At 45.5% G+C, this 19,394-nt stretch overlaps 2 pseudogenes; both read right to left on the minus strand.

Moving 5' to 3' along the window:
- Positions 1-240: 240 nt before the first annotated feature.
- On the minus strand, positions 241-2,670 carry LOC101784547 (annotated as a pseudogene).
- A 12,395-nt stretch (positions 2,671-15,065) lies between these two features.
- LOC101759702 overlaps positions 15,066-19,394 on the minus strand; it is a 9,375-nt pseudogene continuing 5,046 nt past the window's right edge.

Raw genomic sequence — 19,394 nt, forward strand, 5'->3', positions numbered from 1 at the left:
TCAATACATTGGTGCGGATGCCGATGGCCATCTAGCTGTCAGACTTTGTGGCCTAACTCGTGGTTTGGGAGAGAATCAGAGAAGGCATGGGTTGAACAGATGATGAGCATGTGAATGTGCAGAGCTATCAATTGCAGCGGCTGCCTACGTCTTTGTGAAGCATTACCCAAACAGATATTTTACAGAGGAAACAAATTATAGTTGTATTCTTGTGCACAAGATATTAAAACCGGAAGCTAATTGCGGGTGAATTTTATTACAAAGCAGCCAAACAGGGCCTTAAGAAGTTTGCATTTCTAATCAATGCTAGAGGATTTAAATATCGATATAAGTAGATACTGGCAAGTTCCATAATTAGTGTTAAGAAAAAGTTCCATAAGTAGAATGTTGGAATGTACAGTACCATTAGTTGGATAAACAGTCCAAAAAGGGAGCAAAATTTAATACAAATGCTACGAAGCACAAGCAGTATAAGCATATTTACCGCATCAGACATGTCACAATGAAGCTTGGTAACAGAGTCACCAATTCCCAACTCTTGCGCAACACCATAAGCAATATAAGTCTTTGGACCAAGGTCTGGCTTTATAACACTTTCTGGCAACTTCACTGCCAGATTGAGAGGACCATATTTAGGGTCTGTGTATGCACGAAATGGCAAAGCAGACATGAACTCAGAATTATGTCGTGGAAGTCGCTCCTTGAAGGAACTATGCTGTGGCCAATCTTTCAGCTTAAGTAACACGGGCAAATCCTCTGCACCAACAGCTCCACGAGAATACCCATAAAAAAACATACGAATATTAAAATCAACCTGCATTTGGGGTGATGGAAGAAACGTTATTTTGAAATATAGATGATTTAAATGGAAGGGCCACATATTTGTCCAAAAGAGGTAGCCACACAACCTACAGTTCTAAAAGGTTGCATAAAGTTAATCGAGGTGTAAGCGTGTAAGCCATGAAAATATTAAGTATGCACAGATTTTGATTCCAAAAGAAGGTTATCACACTTACTAGAACCAGGATTTGAAATTTGGCCAAGTACTTGTTACTTGAGATTTCCGTTTTCCCACAATCATGGGAAAACATCATGGTGGTACATCAACTTAATAAATCGATCACTGTTTTAGATTATGACATATGGATCTCAACAAAAGCACAAAGTTCATAGCCCGGACAGAAACAGACTCAACAGCATTTAGTAACTGATAAAGATAATACATACATCGAAGCATCTAGCAATCATTAACACTGGTTAAATACATAACAGCCAAATATAACATCAGATACCTCACACCACGTCAGACATTCAAGAGCAATAACTGAGAGACGCTCATCTGTCTTCTTATCTCTCTTTTCTCTTAAGGCCCGCCACATAACCATTGGTTCCCAGCTCAAACCAGAAGTCAATGCAAGTGTATCACCGACGATAATAGGCTGACCCTTCAACCAGTGCTCCTGGAAATGTTCCAAACTTTCATTTTGGACATCTCTAGCAATTGGACAATATATGTGGTTATCATGGGAATTCTCACTACAAGCTGATTTACGTGATGTTCCATTGTTTATTCTACTGGATCCAGTGAAGCAGGAACAGTTTGAACCACCCAACTCCAGCACTGTTACATCATTGACCAGTGATTTAGCTTTCTCCAGTAAGTCAGCAATAAACTTTTCCCCAAACAAGCACTTGAGTTCAAGAAGGGAACTTCCACAACCGCCAAATTCATTCGGCGGGCAAGGTATGGTCCCGTTGTTATTTACCCTCCATCATCTCAAACTAGGATTGCGGTCTTCAGACGGAACTGCATTATCTATTAAAATATCATTATGTCCATCAGAAGGCTCTTGACTAGTTGACTTGCACCTTTGCAATGACTACTTCCTAGTTGCAAATCTTCCTTGCCTCCAGCATCAGGTAGACTAGTAACCTTATCACTGTTGACATCACCAATTGGATTAAGGCCTTGACAAAGCTCACGGCAGCAGCTGAGGCAGATATCATAGGAACATTTGTTGCAGCTTCGGTGGAAGTCAACAATAGATGTCCTGCAGTTGTTGCTATTACAAGGAAAAACAATGATTAGAGAAACAAATAGAATACATATGCTTGGTAACTGGTAAGTAAAGCAAGACCAACCAGTATATCCGTTCATCACTTCCACACTCGGACAGAGGAACCTCCATTTTACATGAATCAATCCCTGCAATAAACACTGCATTAGGAGTAGCAGGACCAAATAGAGAAATGAGTAGCATCAATGCTCTTATGCCAGAAATCCCAGAAGTGATTATACAATCATATTACCTCTGATTGAGGCCTCAACACTTTTCTCTAGCATCTGCTCTTGATGAAATTCTTTGAGCCAAGGGAGCAAAAAGCGCACAATATGCATAGAGAATTTAATTTTATCTTCTTCAGATACACTACATTTGTCAGCCTATGGGGCAAAATTATATGAGCAAATAGGTAAATAATACAACACATTGGACCAGGAGAAAATGGAAATGTAGCAAGAAAAGGGCATACCTTTTTCTGAGACTTGTTACCATTCCTGGAGTCGACAGTGGATATGTCTCCTCGCAGACAAGACTTACACTTGCAATTTTTGTGACAAACTGGGCAATTTGTCGCAAAATCATCCTCTGACAAATGTGGATACCTGATTTATTCATGCCAAAACAAATAGTGAAATCATAATAGCAAACTCTACATATAAGTTTACATAGGCTCCAATATGGTGGCTGAAAGTAACATACATACTACAAAACTAGGGATTAGATAATCCAAAATAATAACTGCTCAAAAGCAACTGTCAAACATATGCAATCTCAGGTGATCAACACAAATGCTTTTAGAAGGGCACAAAGCAGCGCTTAATGCACTTCACACAGTATCTGAATTTCTTTTCTCGTTTGATACAGCCCTGGCACCGTACAACTCTTCCACTATCGTTCCTCTGGCACTGATGGCACATATTTGAATCCTTATCACTCTTTCGTTTCTTCTACAAAATTCAGCAACCAAAGCATATCAGGCATGCACATATGGGGAAAAGTAAAGAGTACAAGTGGAGCAGGCAAGCAGCTACCCTAATATGTAAGCCCTTCTGATATATTGCACATATATTTAATTTCTGTAGCTTAAGACATTGCATACATGGTGTATAACTTCTCACTTCACATCGTATTCTGATTTCTGAGTGCATATTTCTATAAGATGCGGAGCAAGTACATGTGCTGAATGCTAGGATGGACAATGAATGGACCATTTTGAAGAGCAAAGCAAAAGACACATTAGTAAAATCCTCCGCAAGCACCCCTTAGCTTAATTACATTGCCGAACATTCCAGTATTGCTGATAACTCAAGGCAGAAGGTCAATAAGAAAGATGGAAATATCCACCTCAGGTTCCTGCTCCTGTACTGCTGGAACATTCCGCCTCTGTCGAAGTCACCCGGAACCACTAAACTCAAGAGAAGATGGATCCGCAACAGGATCCTTCCTGCGCCTTTTGGAGGGTTTTGAGACCTTTGAGACCTCGGCTACCCCTTCTGCGCCATTATCCTAAAACAGAAAAGGAAAAGAATCAATACAAGAGCCAGAAATGTCAATGGTGACATCATTTTCAAGAGAAAATCAGGCAAGAAAACATTAACCTCGGCACAAGACTGCAGCATCTCTCGCTTCAGATTTCCCTCGCCGTTTTCCTGCAGCCGATGAAAAAACAAAAAGGAGCACATCACTCCAAAAATCTTTTTTTGTAAGAAAAAAGACTACAATCAGAGCAAGCAAGACAGGGATCATTAGGAAAGTGTTGATGCTTAAACTTCTATGCTTGCTACCATGCTGCTACGCATTCTAACAGCACATGAAGCTAATGTTAGTTAGCAACCTCTGCTCGACTGCCTAACTCTGAAGGACATACTATAAATTTCGAAGCCCTACAAACTTGCATGAGAAAAAATCAAAGGGGTTGCTCAAGTCACATTGTTTCCATCCTCAATTTTTCCATCCTTCTCTTTTATGCAAACTGCATCCAAGAAACTACAGACCTTTGCAGAATCAGCTAGCTGAGGCATCTCATCGCCCCTGTTTTCACCGTTTTCGTCAAACATATGAACATGGAAAATAAGCGTATCATAGAAATCTCTGCAGAGATTTCATAGAATAATTAACGGCATCAGTGTTGATGTATCTTAACCATCACTCTGTTACCACGCTGCCATGCATTTGAACAGCACATCAACCAATCTGGACTCAACCGCCTAGCTCTAACGGATAATACTATAAATTTAAAATCCCTATAAACTTGCGTGAGAAATCATAGTGATTGCTCAAATCTAAATGTCTACACCCTCGAATTTTTATTCCCTTCTGTTTTCTGCAAACTACTGACCTGTGCAGAATCATGTGGCTGAGGCATCTCTTCGTCGCCCTTGCTTTCACCGTTTTCCTGGAAGAAATGAACATGACGAATAAGCATACCGGACGCGTTTCATAAAACAATTAACATCATCAGTGTTGGGAGAAAAAATTAGCAGGAATGTGTAGAGTACAGAAGCACGTTAAGGGAAACAAATGAAGCGGCTGGAACCATGGAACCCTAGGGGAGCGGAGACACTGATAGCATATAATTTTTTTCCCAAACCCCTAGAAGCTTGCGCTAGCAAAATCAGAGGGGTTGCTCGTTGCTCGAATCCCAAATAAATAAACTGAGAATGGTTGCGAATGCGAGCGTTGAAGTGCTCCCGCGAAAAAAAAAAGTGAGACGAGTAGCAGGGTGGCAACAAGTACAGAGAGGAGCGCAGCGCAGGAAGCAAGCTGGAGGAGCATAGCTTGCTCGGGCAGAAGGGGGGATTGGATAGAGCGAATCCGGACGAATACATGGTCCTAATCCGTGGAAAAAGCAGCACGGAACAGCGATTGAAGCTTGGCGCGGGGTCGGGGCCTGATGGCTCCGGTGGCCGGAGATGGGGAAGGTAGGGGAGGAAGCGAGACCTAGCAACTGCTGCGGCTGATTACCTAGGTGGTAGCGGCGGTGGGGTCGGAGTCGGCGGCCGGTGCGGCGTCCTTGTCCTCCTTCCTGGCCCTCCCGCGGCCGCGGCCACCGCCGCGCTTGCGCTTGGGCGGCATGGAAACGAATCGGCGGCGGCGGAGAGGACGGCGTGCGTGCGGGTGACGACGGTGGTGGCTCGAATCGAATCGAACCGGAAAGGAAAAGGGGAAGGGGACGGGACGGGACGGTGGAGGCCGCTGGTATTCCACGGTTCTTAGGGGGTAGAATCTCAAAAATTCTATGTCACGTCAAAGGTTCGAGTATTAAATATAGATTAATTACAAAACCAATTGTATAAATGGAGATTAATCTACGAGATGAATCTATTAAGTCTAATTAATTTGCGAGATGAATCTATTAAGCCTAATTAGTTCATGATTTGACAATGTGGTGCTACAGTAAACATGTGCTAATGATGGACTAATTAGGTTTAATAGATTCGTCTCGCGAATTAGCCTCCATACGTGGAATTAGTTTTATAATTAGCTCTTGCTTAGTCCTCCTAATTAGCATCCGAAGATTCGATGTGACACTTCTAAATTTTAGTTCTTAGCATCCGAAGATTCGATGTGACACTTCTAAACTTTAGTTCCTACATCAAACAGCCCCTAAGTAAAAGCACACTAACAACTCCACTGATTTGATTTAATTAAGTATAGTACTACTCAGTAAATGGTAGGTCGGGGTCATTATGACGTCAGGCAATCCGACCGCTGCAATCACGATAGACACAAGTATAGATGGCTAGATGGGCCGTTTGGCCATAGTACGATCCGGCACGACACGAAACAACCCGACACCCGTCCGGCCCTAGTACGATCCGGCACGACACGAAACAACCCGACACTATCAGGCACGGAGCCTTTTCCGTGTTGTGCCGTGTCGTTCCATCGTGCCTAACTACTAGCCCAGGCACGGCACGAAAATCCTTTTTTTGCCATGGCAGCACGACAAGCACAGTAGTGCTAGCTAGGCACGACCAAGCAAATGGCATATCAATCACTCAAAAAAAAACTTGTACATGTATAATATTTCATTGAAGAGTTGAAAAGAATCATAAATTCACACAAATTCACATGCACAGTAAACACTCAGAGCTCTAGTCCCTCAACGGCTTCGCAACGGCGGACGTGATGACCTGCACAAAGAAAGATCAAAGAAGTTAAAAAGACTAGCCGCGCCCAGTGGATCGGAGCAAGAAACAGTTAGGGTTAGAGGTCGAAGCTCTCACCGACGGTTCCGGAGCACCAGAGCGTCCGGCGAGGTCGACGAACAACGGATCTAGCAAGGACACGACGAGAGCGGCCGAAGAGTGGATCTAGTCATCTAGATCTAGAGAGGTGCGAGAGGGCGAGAGAGAGGCGGAGAGCGACGGGAGTCGAGGGAGGAGGTGACAGGAGAGAGGAGTAGGCGGCCGACGCCGGCTTACGGTCGCTGGAGAGGGAGGAGATGAGAGGGCGAGAGAGAGTCGAGGCGAGGGATTGAGGAGGCGGCGAAGGGAGACAGAGAGGAGGCTAGGGTTTCTAGCTTGGTTGGGGGACGCGGCCAGCTTATGTAGCCCCTCCCCAATGGTTGGGAGGGACCTGATCCAACGGTCGGGAGGGGTGGTGGGGGTTGCCGAGCCACTATCAGGCCGGCCCCAAATCTGGGCCAGGCTTGCGATGGGCCATCGTGGCGTGGTCGCGGCCCAAGCCCTGGCCTAACCATAGGGTCGGGCTTTTAGGGTTGGTCCTCAAGCTGTCCAGTGGGGCCTAGCCCATCTAACCATCTATAAACACGAGACGAGGTGCACGCGGGCACATCTGGTTGCTTGCTCTCATCGATTCGATCGTGCTGCCGTGGCGGCAGTTGTAGCTGTAGCCTCTCTGCATTGCAGGTTGCAGGGACACTCTAGTCTAGTCTTCAGGGGCATTTGGATCCTTAGGCTAAAATTTAGGAGATGTCACATCGAATGTTCGGATGCTAATTAGGAGGACTAAACATGAGCTAATTGTAAAACTAATTGCAGAAGTCGTGACTAATTTGCGAGATGAATCTATTAAGCCTAGTTAATCCATCATTAGCATATATTTATCGTAGCACCATATTGTCAAATTATGAACTAATTGGACTTAATAGATTCGTCTCGCAAATTAATTTCCATCTGTGCAATTAATTTTGTAATTAGTCTACTTAGTAACCAAACATTCGATGTGATAAGGAAAACTCCAAGGGAAGAACCAAACACCCCCTTCCTTTGCAAGCAAGCAACGGCAGCTCAGCGCCTCAACCCAACCCCCCTTCCTGCCCTTCTCCGACTGCTACCGAGCTCTAGGGCCTGTTTGGTTACTTGCACGCCCCATCCCTGCATCGCACCGGTGAGCCAGGCCCTCCCCGACCAGATTGTTGTCATGCAAATGCCCACAATTTGGTTGCCTGCACCCAGACAGCCAGGCCCAATGCAGCTCGTGTTTGATTACATGCACCTAGCCATTGACCGATCCTTTTTCCCTCACTGCATGCTAGGCCCCGCGTGCTCCACCTGCACCGTGCGAGCCAAGCCCGGCGGAAACGTCCACTCCTCTCTTATCCCTCGAGCCTGACCGGGAGGCCTCTTTTGTACGCGCGCAACCTGACTCCACGGGTGGACGAGGCAATCAAACTAACGGAGCCTCCATGCAGTGAGCCTGGCTCAGCCACCAAACAGCTCCTTAATGAGAGACGGTCCTTGCACGCCGGCGTACGCGGCCACGGGATCCAAACGAGAGGCGGGCCGGGGGACGCGAGAACGACGGGTGCTGCGTGCCGCGCGCGTCGCCTGCCAGCCGGGAAGCGGGAAGTGTCGCCGAGGCCGTCGCCTACAGTTGTTTTGCGGTCGTCGACGTACTAGCCCTCCCTGCTCCCCTAGGTTGGTCCAGGAGTTTGACGGCACATGATTTCGTAGCATCGTGGGACGCCAACTTCATTTCCGGAACCAGACAAATATTCCTTTCCTGAATTGAAAGAGAAACGAGAATCACGAGTAGCAACAGTAAATAGGCCGACATATATAACTCTGTTACAGTTAACACATTTAAATTAGAATTGCCCATAAAAAGCTACTTTGACTGTATATTTCGCAGATATTTCATATCAGTAACTGTGGTAAAAATTAAAGAAAGTGAATGTATCTGCACAATGTCTAGGTAGAAGTGAACACTTTTGTGATTTTGGAGGGAATAACCATGTGTTCAGTGGAAAGGCACTTTTTAAATGTTTATATATGTCCAGCTCGAAATTGTTTCAAAGACCTTATAACTGGCCAGCATTCAGATAATGTTTGGTTGTGCGAACGATCAATGAATGGAGGGATTAATAATGATAAAACTTTGGAAACAACTTTGAAAACACGGTACACTGCAGTACATTGCTCCATACCTGTGTTTGAAGTTGTTCACAAAATTTCTCAACAAAAACAAGCACGAGCCGCTCGTGCTAATAATTCTGTACTGATGGGCACTTGAAGTCAAGTGCACATCACCGGTGCATATTACTCGGCATAGACCTAGCTCACCCTATTGCCGCAGCTTTTGTCGCGACCCGTGACCAAGCTAGGCAGCTAGGCCATTGATTTCCGGCCGCGACTCCACGGCGCATCAGCCGGTCCGGTCCTGCCGCGGCCGGCGATGCCGCGCACGAGGGAGGCGGCCCGCCCCGCCCTGCCGGTGTGTGGCGCGCGTTCGGCTGCGGGTGCCCATCGAGACCGCACGGTCCATGGACGAGACGGCATGCAGTTGGCATGCCATGCATGCCCGCGCACGGCGTCCGCGGCGCGGCCATGGTCGAGACGTGCGTCCTCGTCGTCGTCGATCCCTACTCCATACATCTTCCGCGCGCCACGCGCGACACGATATATGCGTGGCCGTCGAGCTCGCGGTGCACACCTGGTCGGGTCGCCGTCGCGGCCGCGCGCGTGCCATGTGCATGCTCGGCGCTTGCAGCTTGCGCATCTCCCGCCGGCCGCCGGGACCGGGAGGGTCGCCGCGCGGGACGGTCGGGGGTCCAGGTACAGTGGTTCCGGTCGTGCATTCCGTGCGTGGTGGCCTCTCGCCGACGCCGGCACTGCGAAGCTAGCTAGCTGAGTGAACGCCCCCTGCTCCCGCGTGTTGGTCCAAAGACCGCGACGGCTCATGATCTCGTATTCCCGTCCGATCGCGCGCGGACCACGTCGTGATATGAGCCGTAGCCCGTAGTACGTGCGAACAGCAACCTGCTACTGCTAGAGAGATCTGCGTGGGTTGGGTGGGTGCTTTTGTCCTGGCCTCCTGGGCTTGATCTGCATGCGTGCGTGCTCGGCTGCTCGCCGATACCGTACGCGCCCGCCCCGCCGCCGCTGTAGCCCCGTTCGTGCATGACGCGGCGCCTGGCCGTGGCCGGGGCCCGTCGCCCACGGTCCGCGGACCACGCCGCGCGCTACAGTGCCGGCGTCATTGTACGCGACACGAACGGTGTGCCTCATCGTGGGGGGCGCACGCGCGTCACAAGTTGCTCTCCGTATCCGGGCCCGGAGCAGAGCGCCGCGGTTAAATCCGGACAGGCTTTGATGCATGCATGTTTCGCACTTGGGAACGGGCCGGGACTCGGCCGGCCGGGCTTTTCGAGAGGACGACGCTGGGGGGATTGGTTGAGCTGATTGCATGAGGTCGCCGGCACGGCTGTCACGAGTTACACTCCTCATCGGTTTTGCATGCGGATCGAAATGAAAAGACCTTACCAGATTTGGTTACGTATTTCCGGCCGTTAGCCACCAAATTTGTTTTAACTAGGATATTAAATATAGACTAATTACAAAACTAATTGCACAGATGGAGACTAATTAGCGAGACGAACCTATTAAGCATAATTAGTCCATCATTTGACAATGTGGTGCTACAGTAAACATGTGCTAATGATGGATTAGTTAGGGCTTAATAGATTCGTCTCGGGAATTAGACTCCATCTACGTAATTAGTTTTATAATTACCTCATGTTTAGTCCTCCTAATTAGCCTTCGAATATTCGATGTGATATGAATTTTAGTCCGAACTAAAGATCCAAACACCCGCTAAACCAGGAAAATATGCCCCCCCACCCCCCAATCCATTGCTTGTAGATTAATTTATCTGTTGTGCGGTACATCTGAGAGCAGGGAATGAACCCCTGGAAACATTGTGTTCATTAACAAGGTGGAGAAGTTGGGTAAAGAACATGTGGGGCATCTTGATGATGGACCACTAATAAAAATATATTATGACGTCACATGGCCGAAATGATCAGCTGGTAAGCAACTCACGAAGCCATCTGTCGTTACCGATTCAAATCAAGCAATCTTACACAAGATAACCTAAAGAACAAGACCGCCTAATCCACCATCCACAAACACACGCAAGCTCACACATGTTCAGCAAGCATTGCCTTAGATTTACAAGTCGAACCTAACAAGCTCACACCTTCAGACGCATAAAAAAAATCATGGGCACAACTTCTTACAGTTTACAGTTGTAAATGATGAGGCACATATTCCACTATGAGCATATCAAAAACACATACTCCCTCCGTCCCAATATAAGTGCAATTCTACGAATTAGTGTTGACAGGAAATTACATTACTGCCCCTATGTACAGGAAATAGTTGGTCTGAGAACAGCCGTCATCATTGCAGCTTCATACATTAAAAGGAAGGCAACCATATGCCACGTTTTACACTCTGGATCATCCCAGAAGAAACAGATCACATCAAAATATCACCGTTACAAAGAGGAAAATGGCGCCATAACACATGGATTCAAAAATTGAACTGGTGTGCGCCATGTAGTGGTACCCCCACTATATAAGCACATCAGAAGCTCCCAATCAGAAGCACATCTACTAGAGACATCCACTCCAACATGCAATCCACTCCATCATCAGATATGACCATTGATCTAAACACACTACCAGATCAGATGAAGGAGATGAACATCCCTTACCTGATCTAAATGAAGAACCACCAGATGAGCAAGAAGATGAAATCTATCATCTCTAGGAAGATGATGTCCATGGCCTAGAAGATGATCAAGTCCATTGGCCCTAAGAAGCTCAGTCAAACCTTCTCCATGAAGATGAACAGCTTCTTGTGCATGGAATAGATCTCAATCTTGATGCTTCTGAGCTGCAACAACCAAATGAAGGTAAGGTGTTCTCTTAATTACATCAGTTCATCAAGGTTTGCTATTGCCATGGGCACCATGTCAAAATAGTAGTTTACAATATAATTCCTATGACATAAATAGTCATTGCCACAAGAGCAACCATGCAAGAGATTAACTGGGAAGGTAATAGTTTTACAAATATGCACATTGATAACCTTTATTTGCACTGGGAAGGTTATGCTTCAAGCAATGAAATCAATAAACAAACTTTTCAAATAGATACTCAGGCGATTGATCAACTCTATGTCCGTTGAAAATCCTTTTCAAATAGATGGCGCCACCTCCGAATGCTTTAAAGAGTTGTTCAACTTGCTTAACTGGGATTGAACGAGTATCTTTGAAAGCAGGACCCATAACGTGGGCACATATCAGTATTTAAATGTGCCCTTTGGCATCTTTTATAATGGAACTAGTTGAATAGTGACTTTTTTGACTTGCTTATCCCTTTCAAGAATTCTCTCTGTATCATCACGGGGAATTGTATCGATTGCATTCCCTCATCCTAAACCTCTACGAAAGCATCACGATGGTCACACAAAATCCTTGTTTTAAAGAGTTGTTCAACTTGCTTAACTAGGATTGAACGGGTATCTTTGAAAGCAGGACCCATAACGTGGGCACATGTCAGTATCCAAATGTTCCCCTTAGCATCTTTTATAATCGAACTAGTTGAATAGTGACTTTTTTGACTTTGCTTATCCCTTTCAAGGATTCTCTCTATATCATCACGTGGAATTGTATCCATTGCATTCCACCGTTCATACACTTTAGCAGGGACATCAACTTAACAAAGACTACAGATCATCAAAACTCTCTAGAGACCCACTCCCCTAGTTCATTCGAGAAAGCATTTGAAGGTGGCGCCATCTATTTGAAAATAGACTAAGTTATTAAATTCATTTAGTTATTTCTTGTTCTCGATCGCCCTACTTCAGCGTCGAAGCGATTGAAAAGGCTGATTTGGTTTGCAGTGTTGTCTCCTTGCAGTTTTGTTTGAGATGGTCAGGCTACTGAGTGTCTGTTGGACGCCACCCCCAAAGAGCAATGAACTCGCGTCCAATTCTACTTCCATGGTCCTGTCTCACTGTTTTTTACACGCGCCACGCTAGCATGTGGAGATTGGGTTCCAGATCCATTCATACTTGGCCTTTCTTGCAACGCACATTTGCACGCTCTAATTGTCATGCAATCACCGAATACAATTTAACGGTGACATGTTCTAATGGATTGAACATTGAATACTGTCAGAACCCCCCCCCCCCCCCGAGCGCGCGGAGGTCAGCGAGGGTGTACACCCCGGGTGGCATGAGGGATGTGAGGTCCCCGGCGGTGGCGGTGTGGACTCCAGATCGGAGGCGGCCTTCTCGCGGACCCAGGAGGCTGTGAGGCGGCGGGGTCCCGGGCCGCGGTGGCGGACGCCTGCGGGTGGATGCAGAGGTTCTTGCGGGAGGAGAGACCGAGCACGAGAGGGAGCGGGAGGCAGCGGGGGGCAAGTGGGCAAAGAGGAGGCGGAGCTCGGCGAGGGTCTTCTCCATCTCGTGCACGGTGCGTGTGCAGTAGATGAGGCAGAGCGGGCGGGACCGGTTGGCGAGGGAGTAGGAGGTGATGAGGGAGATCGGCGTCGCCGTCTTGCCGGTGCCCGTGGGCATCTCGAGCAGCGCGTGCCTGCATGCGTCAAGGGCGCGCTTGAGCTCCCCCATGTACGCGTGCTGCTCTAGGTAGATCGCCGCGTACGGGAAGTGAACCGGCATGCCATCCAGGTCGAACCGCATCGTGGCGGCGAGGAGAGGGCTGCGCGCGTGGGCAGTAGGGATTGGGAGGGTCGGTCTCGCCAGAGCAGTTGCCCTCGCCGCCGCGGGGAGGAGAGCACCGGAAGTGGAATGCCCGCGGGCTGGGTGCGAGGAGGAGACGGGGATGAGTCATGGGGGAAGGAGGAGGAGGTGGGCTTTGTGATAGTGCAGGCTTGGGCTGGGCCGGCTACAACGGAGTCCCCTGCCCCTGAAATTAAAGTTTCGTCGCTCTGATGTGTTTAGTTCGGCGAGCGGTAACGTAAATGAAAATGGAATCAGATTGCACTCTAATCCTATCTTTGTTTAGTTTACTAATGTAACGCTATCGCATCCCTGGCACATACTGCAATCAGATTTTTTTTATTAGGGTGGTTGAGGAGCGGTATTGGGCATGTACTGGCTCGGGATCTAATTATGCGTTAACGGATTATTGACTGTTGCAAACAAATAGATGTAACGATAAGACTTACCCTTTCAAATGAAATTACGTTACATTTTAGAGAACCAAACATCTAGGTTTAGATAGATATTTGGTTTGTTTGGTTATGGTCGAAATTTTTTGTAGTTATTAGGCAAGTTAAAGATGGAATTTATGTTTCATAACAAATTATCAGTATCAAACTAATACAACCTACTCCGTATCGACTAAGTACATTCAATAGGGAGGGAGGCCCTTGCTCCTATTTCTCCCCTACAAGTGTTTAACCACTACCTCACCTTCCTGCGCTCGTGCTAACCTCCCCATCACTGCGACTGCGAGGCTAATCTGCCTGCCCAGTAACCTTATCATTAAACCCATCTCTCACAATAGCCTCATCAATAAATCCATGGCCATTACCCAACGCAACCTGGTACCCACCCATCTCTCGTGGTGCTCACAGAAAGGTTGAAGAGATTAAGGGTAAAAATCAAGTGATAGAAAAGACCAAAATTGTAAAAATATCCATGTAGAACCATGTAGAAAATCAAGGGTAAAAATCAGCACCATGTAGAACCGTGTAGAACCTTCACATCAAACTAAAATATCCACTTGTTCAAGAACGTCACACAACAAAAGGATGAGCATAAAAGATGGCTTAACTAAACTTGACTTATAAATTTGTGCATTGCTGCAATGAGCGTTCATAGCCTATAGGTCATTCGACAACTCTTTTTACAAAACCTGATAGTTCACAAGTGCTTCTTCAGCATCGACCAAACTAAGCTCACGGTTTGTCTTGCATGCACAATTGGTTAGTTTACACAAAAGATGACATTGGTTCTAGTGCAACTACGAAATCAAGTGGTCGACTAAACCGTAGTTATCACCAACTTCATCATCAAAGAGTACCCTGAAAGTAAAATCATCATTGTTGGGTCAACTATGCATAGAAATGGAAATCTAGCTAGGATAACAGTACTTAAATGTTCAGAAAAAATAACTTTCAATGTCATTATCTTCATCATCAGGAGTTTCATAAGATACCCTCTCTCATAAAAGTAAAATAAAATATTCAATGCTTAATCAACAGACGAATACAAAAATAATATTTACTTGTATATTCTCTGATTATAATAGTTTGTGGGAATAGTGGAGTGGTTGCCTTGATTGAAGTTGAGGGTGGAAACTAGTAGGTTGTTGGTACTAACTTCTTGTCGCCAATTCGCAATATTGGATATATTGGTTAGGCCTAGCAAAAAAATATGGAATAGATGTTTAGGAATTTTGAACTTGACATAGTCATTAAGTTCCTTATAGACGGGAAAAGAAGTTATTAGCACAAAATTAGCATGAATGGGAAACATTGCATGAACTCCAAAGTCATTGCGCATGAGATTAGTAAGGTGTCCAATGTCAAGAGGAATTTGCTGACCAAAGAGACCATCAATGATTACGGATACTGAATGGTAATTCTGCTGAAGGAAAACTTCCTTGGCAGCCGGATGCAGATTGCTCAAACTCTGAACACCTCTCAACTTAACTTTACCATTAGGTGACACACGAACATGATGTTCTGCAAGTGCAGCAATACACTTCCCCTCAGCCTCAATCTGCCATTCTATTACTTGACTTGAATGAATCCAATGAAGTGCCATCATCATAAAAAATCACAGGGTTCCCATTGCCTTCGAGCATAACATACTGATCATAGACCATATACGATGACATGACTGAAAATGAATGTGGAGTAAACACTCATCACATACAATCCACGTAAACTTTGAAAAAATAAGTAATAAAAGATGTAACAGAAATTACCTGGATGGGGACTTTGAATAACTTGAGCTATGATAGGTAAATGACTACAAAAATAGTTGATGTTCTGCAAGTGCAACAAGACACTTCCCCTCAGCCTCAATCTGCCTCAACTCCATTATAAGAGAGCGTGCCAACATCTTGCTTATCTTAATGGCAATATTTTATGATGCTAGAAGATCCAACTCACCTGGGAGGATGGAAATTTGAGGCTGGCCCGTCATTATTGTGGTCCTAACCGTTGGAATGACCATTCTATTACTTGACTTGAATGAATCCAATGAAGTGCCATCATCATAAAAAATCACAGGGTTCCAATTGCCTTCGAGCATAACATAGTGATCATAGACTATATACGACGACATGATTGAAAATGAATGTAGAGTAAACACTCATCACATACGATCCACAAAAACTTTGAAAAAAATTAAGTAATAAAAGATGCAACAGAGTAAACATGGATGGGAACTTTGAACAACTTGAGCCATGATAGGTAAATGACTACAAAAAAAGTTTAACCACAAGTTTTAGCTAAGCACAGCCATATATAAAAAGTACAAAACAACATTTTCATTGGGCATTCAAAACAGAATGCCATAACCCCTATAAAAGTTCTATCGTTTAGAGCTCATACAACCACAGATAATGAAACGATTCTAAGCATCATATAACCCTACAGATTGAATTGTTTCGGCCTCTGGTTCAAAGGCATGGTGTTGGGAGTAGCAGTTTGGATGTTTGGTGGTTGCTTGGTATTGATTTGTTGTTGTCATTGTAGCAATTCTCTTATTTATTGTATTATCATGGGAGCTTCTTTCACTTTTTAAAGTAAATGGTATCTCTTCTCGGAGGTGCACCAACCAAATAATACATATTTGCAAGGCATTTATGAGGTGTACGAACCAAAAGGAGGGCATATCATGGTTGTTACACAGAGTAGCTTTTCCGGTGACGCTCAGGAACCCTATCCGACCAGACACTTCTGTATTCTCTTTTTAGGCGCTGTTGTTCCATTCTTTTTATACGTTTTGTTTGAGGCAGATATACCTTTAGTTGTGGATTATGAGATTTGCTCGTTTTGTTATAGCTTTTAATTACAGTCGCGATCTCAGCTTGAGGCCACCAAAATTGGACGTCGGGTAGCACTGCCAGGCAGCTCTGGCCAGCTGTAATCCAAACAGCCCCCAAACACGCTTAGACTCCTACCATACTGGAACCTTATCAAGTAGCCAACTTGTCCAACAGTCGAGAGACGGCAAGAACACCGAACAAGAGCAATAAAAGAGCATTGTTAGTATCTGGTTATACTGGAAATATTAATATCACAAAAGCTAAATCAAGAGGGTTCTCGATTAGGCTTATAGGGTGTTTGGATTAATCCTGTCACATCGGATGTTTGGTTACTAATTAAGAGTAATTAGGAGTATTAAATGTATACTAATTATAAAACTAATTGCACAGATGGCATCCTCCACTTGGGGGCGTAAGCTCATCACTCCCTCCATCATCTCAAATTGCAAGTCTCGTTTTGATTTCGTACCAAGTCAAATCTATTTAGCTTCGGTTAAGATTGTAGAAAAATATACAAATACTATAGCATCGAACCAGTTTCGCTAGCTAGATATATAGATCATAAATATAATATAGCGTACCCTATATGATACTGAAGGCGGTGTTACTATATGTATTTTTCTACAAATTTGATCGCCGGTTTTAGGCAAATTTGAGTAAAAAGCTATAACAACCTACAATTTTAAACCAATAAACACATGTATCTACACGTATTGTGCTCAAAAAATTCTTCAGTTGAATGCAGAAGTTTTCCCCCCTTAATTTGAGCCCCTTACCTCTACCTAATATTAAAGCAAGTAAGGCTTCTACCAAAAAAATTTTCGTCTGTCCTGACAAGTGGGTCCCACTTGTCAGAGGGCTCCCGCGTCACCCCGGCCGCCCGCCTGCCTACCACGGCCGCCCTATTCGGCCACATCGTCCGACCTGCGCCCACCGCCCGCCTCAGCCGGGGGAGAGGGAGGAGGAGCCGAGGGGGAGGGAGTGGGGGCCGGCCGGATCCGGTGGAGGAGAAGAAGAGACTTGCTGAAAGCCAACTTGCCGGCCGGGACATCGATGATCCAGGCAGAAAACAATGGTAATTTCAATTCGGGAAGAATCAAGACCGTCCCAGTTTGGCAGTGGTTATGCGCGCAGCTCCGGTGAATCTGTTATCTCTTTAAAGCAGCGGTAATTAGCCACGAAATAAAACGCTATACAGATACGTGTACTCCGGATCCGTAGACGCTTCGTGTTGCCAATCCTTTGACACAAAAAATGATGGAAGACACATCACACATTTGGCGTCTGAACCTGACAATACACTTTGTCTTGTTCATTACTAACTCTGGATGTATACACACGGGCTCCAGCCGATGGGCTGTGCTGTTCCGAGCTGCATCTGCAGCAATAGCTCAAGCGAGCACATCCGCAGGAGTAAATTTCAGGCTTCAGCTCCACGGATGCAAATCAATGGATGCAATGTAGTGGTAACAAAAAAACAAATCACAGGTATTCATCACCCGCCACCAGAAACTGTATTCTCCTCTCCAGGTACAGCAGCACCCAGTTAATAATGCTCGTGAAAAAAAAATAACAAAGAAGAACCCCCTGAAAAGATATGTATGCACACGTCTGGGTTCGCTGTGTCAAGCTTCTCTTCCCTCACCTTCAGGACGTGCTCCAGGATCTCGATGGCATCCTCCACTCTGGAAATGGCAAATCAGATATGTATGCACACGCATATTAGTAGCTGGTATTATTAAGAAACAGAAATGGATCATCTAATTAACACATTAGGGAGCTGTAATTCATATAAGCTATTTTCGGATGTACTATAAAAATCTACCACTACACCCCAGAAAAGCGTAGCAATGCTTGACATGCTGCGACCATCTGCAAATGTCTAAGTCGGTTTGGAAAGGATGCGTAAGTGGGCATAGGTCTATCCTTGAATTTAGATCGGATTTTGCTACTTCTGTAACTACACAAAAGTTGGGTAAAGAACATGTGGGGCATCTTGATGATGGACCACTAATAAAAATATATTATGACGCCACATGGCCGAAATGATCAGCTGGTAAGCAACTCACGAAGCCATCTGTTGTTACCGATTCAAATCAAGCAATCTTACACAAGCTAACCTAAAGAAGAAGACCGCCTAATCCACCATCCACAAACACACGCAAGGTCACACATGTTCAGCAAGCATTCCCTTAGATTTACAAGTCGAACCTAACAAGCTCACACCTTCAGACGCATAAAAAAAATCATGACCACAACTTCTTACAGTTTACAGTTGTAAATGATGAGGCACATATTCCATTATGAGCATATCAAGAACACCTACTCCCTCCGTCCCAATATAAGTGCAATTCTACGAATTAGTGTTGACAGGAAATTACATTACTGCCCCTATGTACAGGAAATAGTTGGTCTGAGAACAGCCGTCATCATTGCAGCTTCATACATTAAAAGGAAGGTAACCATATGCCACGTTTTACACTCTGGATCATCCCAGAAGAAACAGATCACATCAAAATATCACCGTTACAGAGAGGAAAATGGCGCCATAACACATGATTCAAAAATTGAACTGGTGTGCGCCATGTAGTGGTACCCCCACTATATAAGCACATCAGAAGCTCCCAATCAGAAGCACATCAGTACCCACGAGAGACATCCACTCCAACCTGCAATCCACTCCATCATCAGACATGGCCATTGATCTAAACACACTACCAGATCAGATGAACACTACGGGACACATGCAAATTGCCGAGTGCTAGGGGCACTCGGCGAAGGGCAGAATACCCTCGGCGAACCGTTTGCCGAGTGTAACACTCGGCAAACGGCACACGGCAAATATCGAGTCGGCAAACACTAGTTCGCCGAGTGTTTTGTGTCGGGCACTCGGCAAAAACTTTGCCGAGTGCCCAGAAAACACTCGGCGAACAATTATTGAAAAAATAAAAAAAAATCACGCACCGCCACTGCTCCGCCGCCGCCGCCGCCACCATCCTCTCATCTTCTCTTCAGGCCCCGGCGCCGGCGGATCCGGTGGAGGGACGG

This window comes from Setaria italica, chromosome VIII (assembly GCF_000263155.2).
Source record: "Setaria italica strain Yugu1 chromosome VIII, Setaria_italica_v2.0, whole genome shotgun sequence".
Taxonomy (NCBI): Eukaryota; Viridiplantae; Streptophyta; class Magnoliopsida; order Poales; family Poaceae; genus Setaria; species Setaria italica.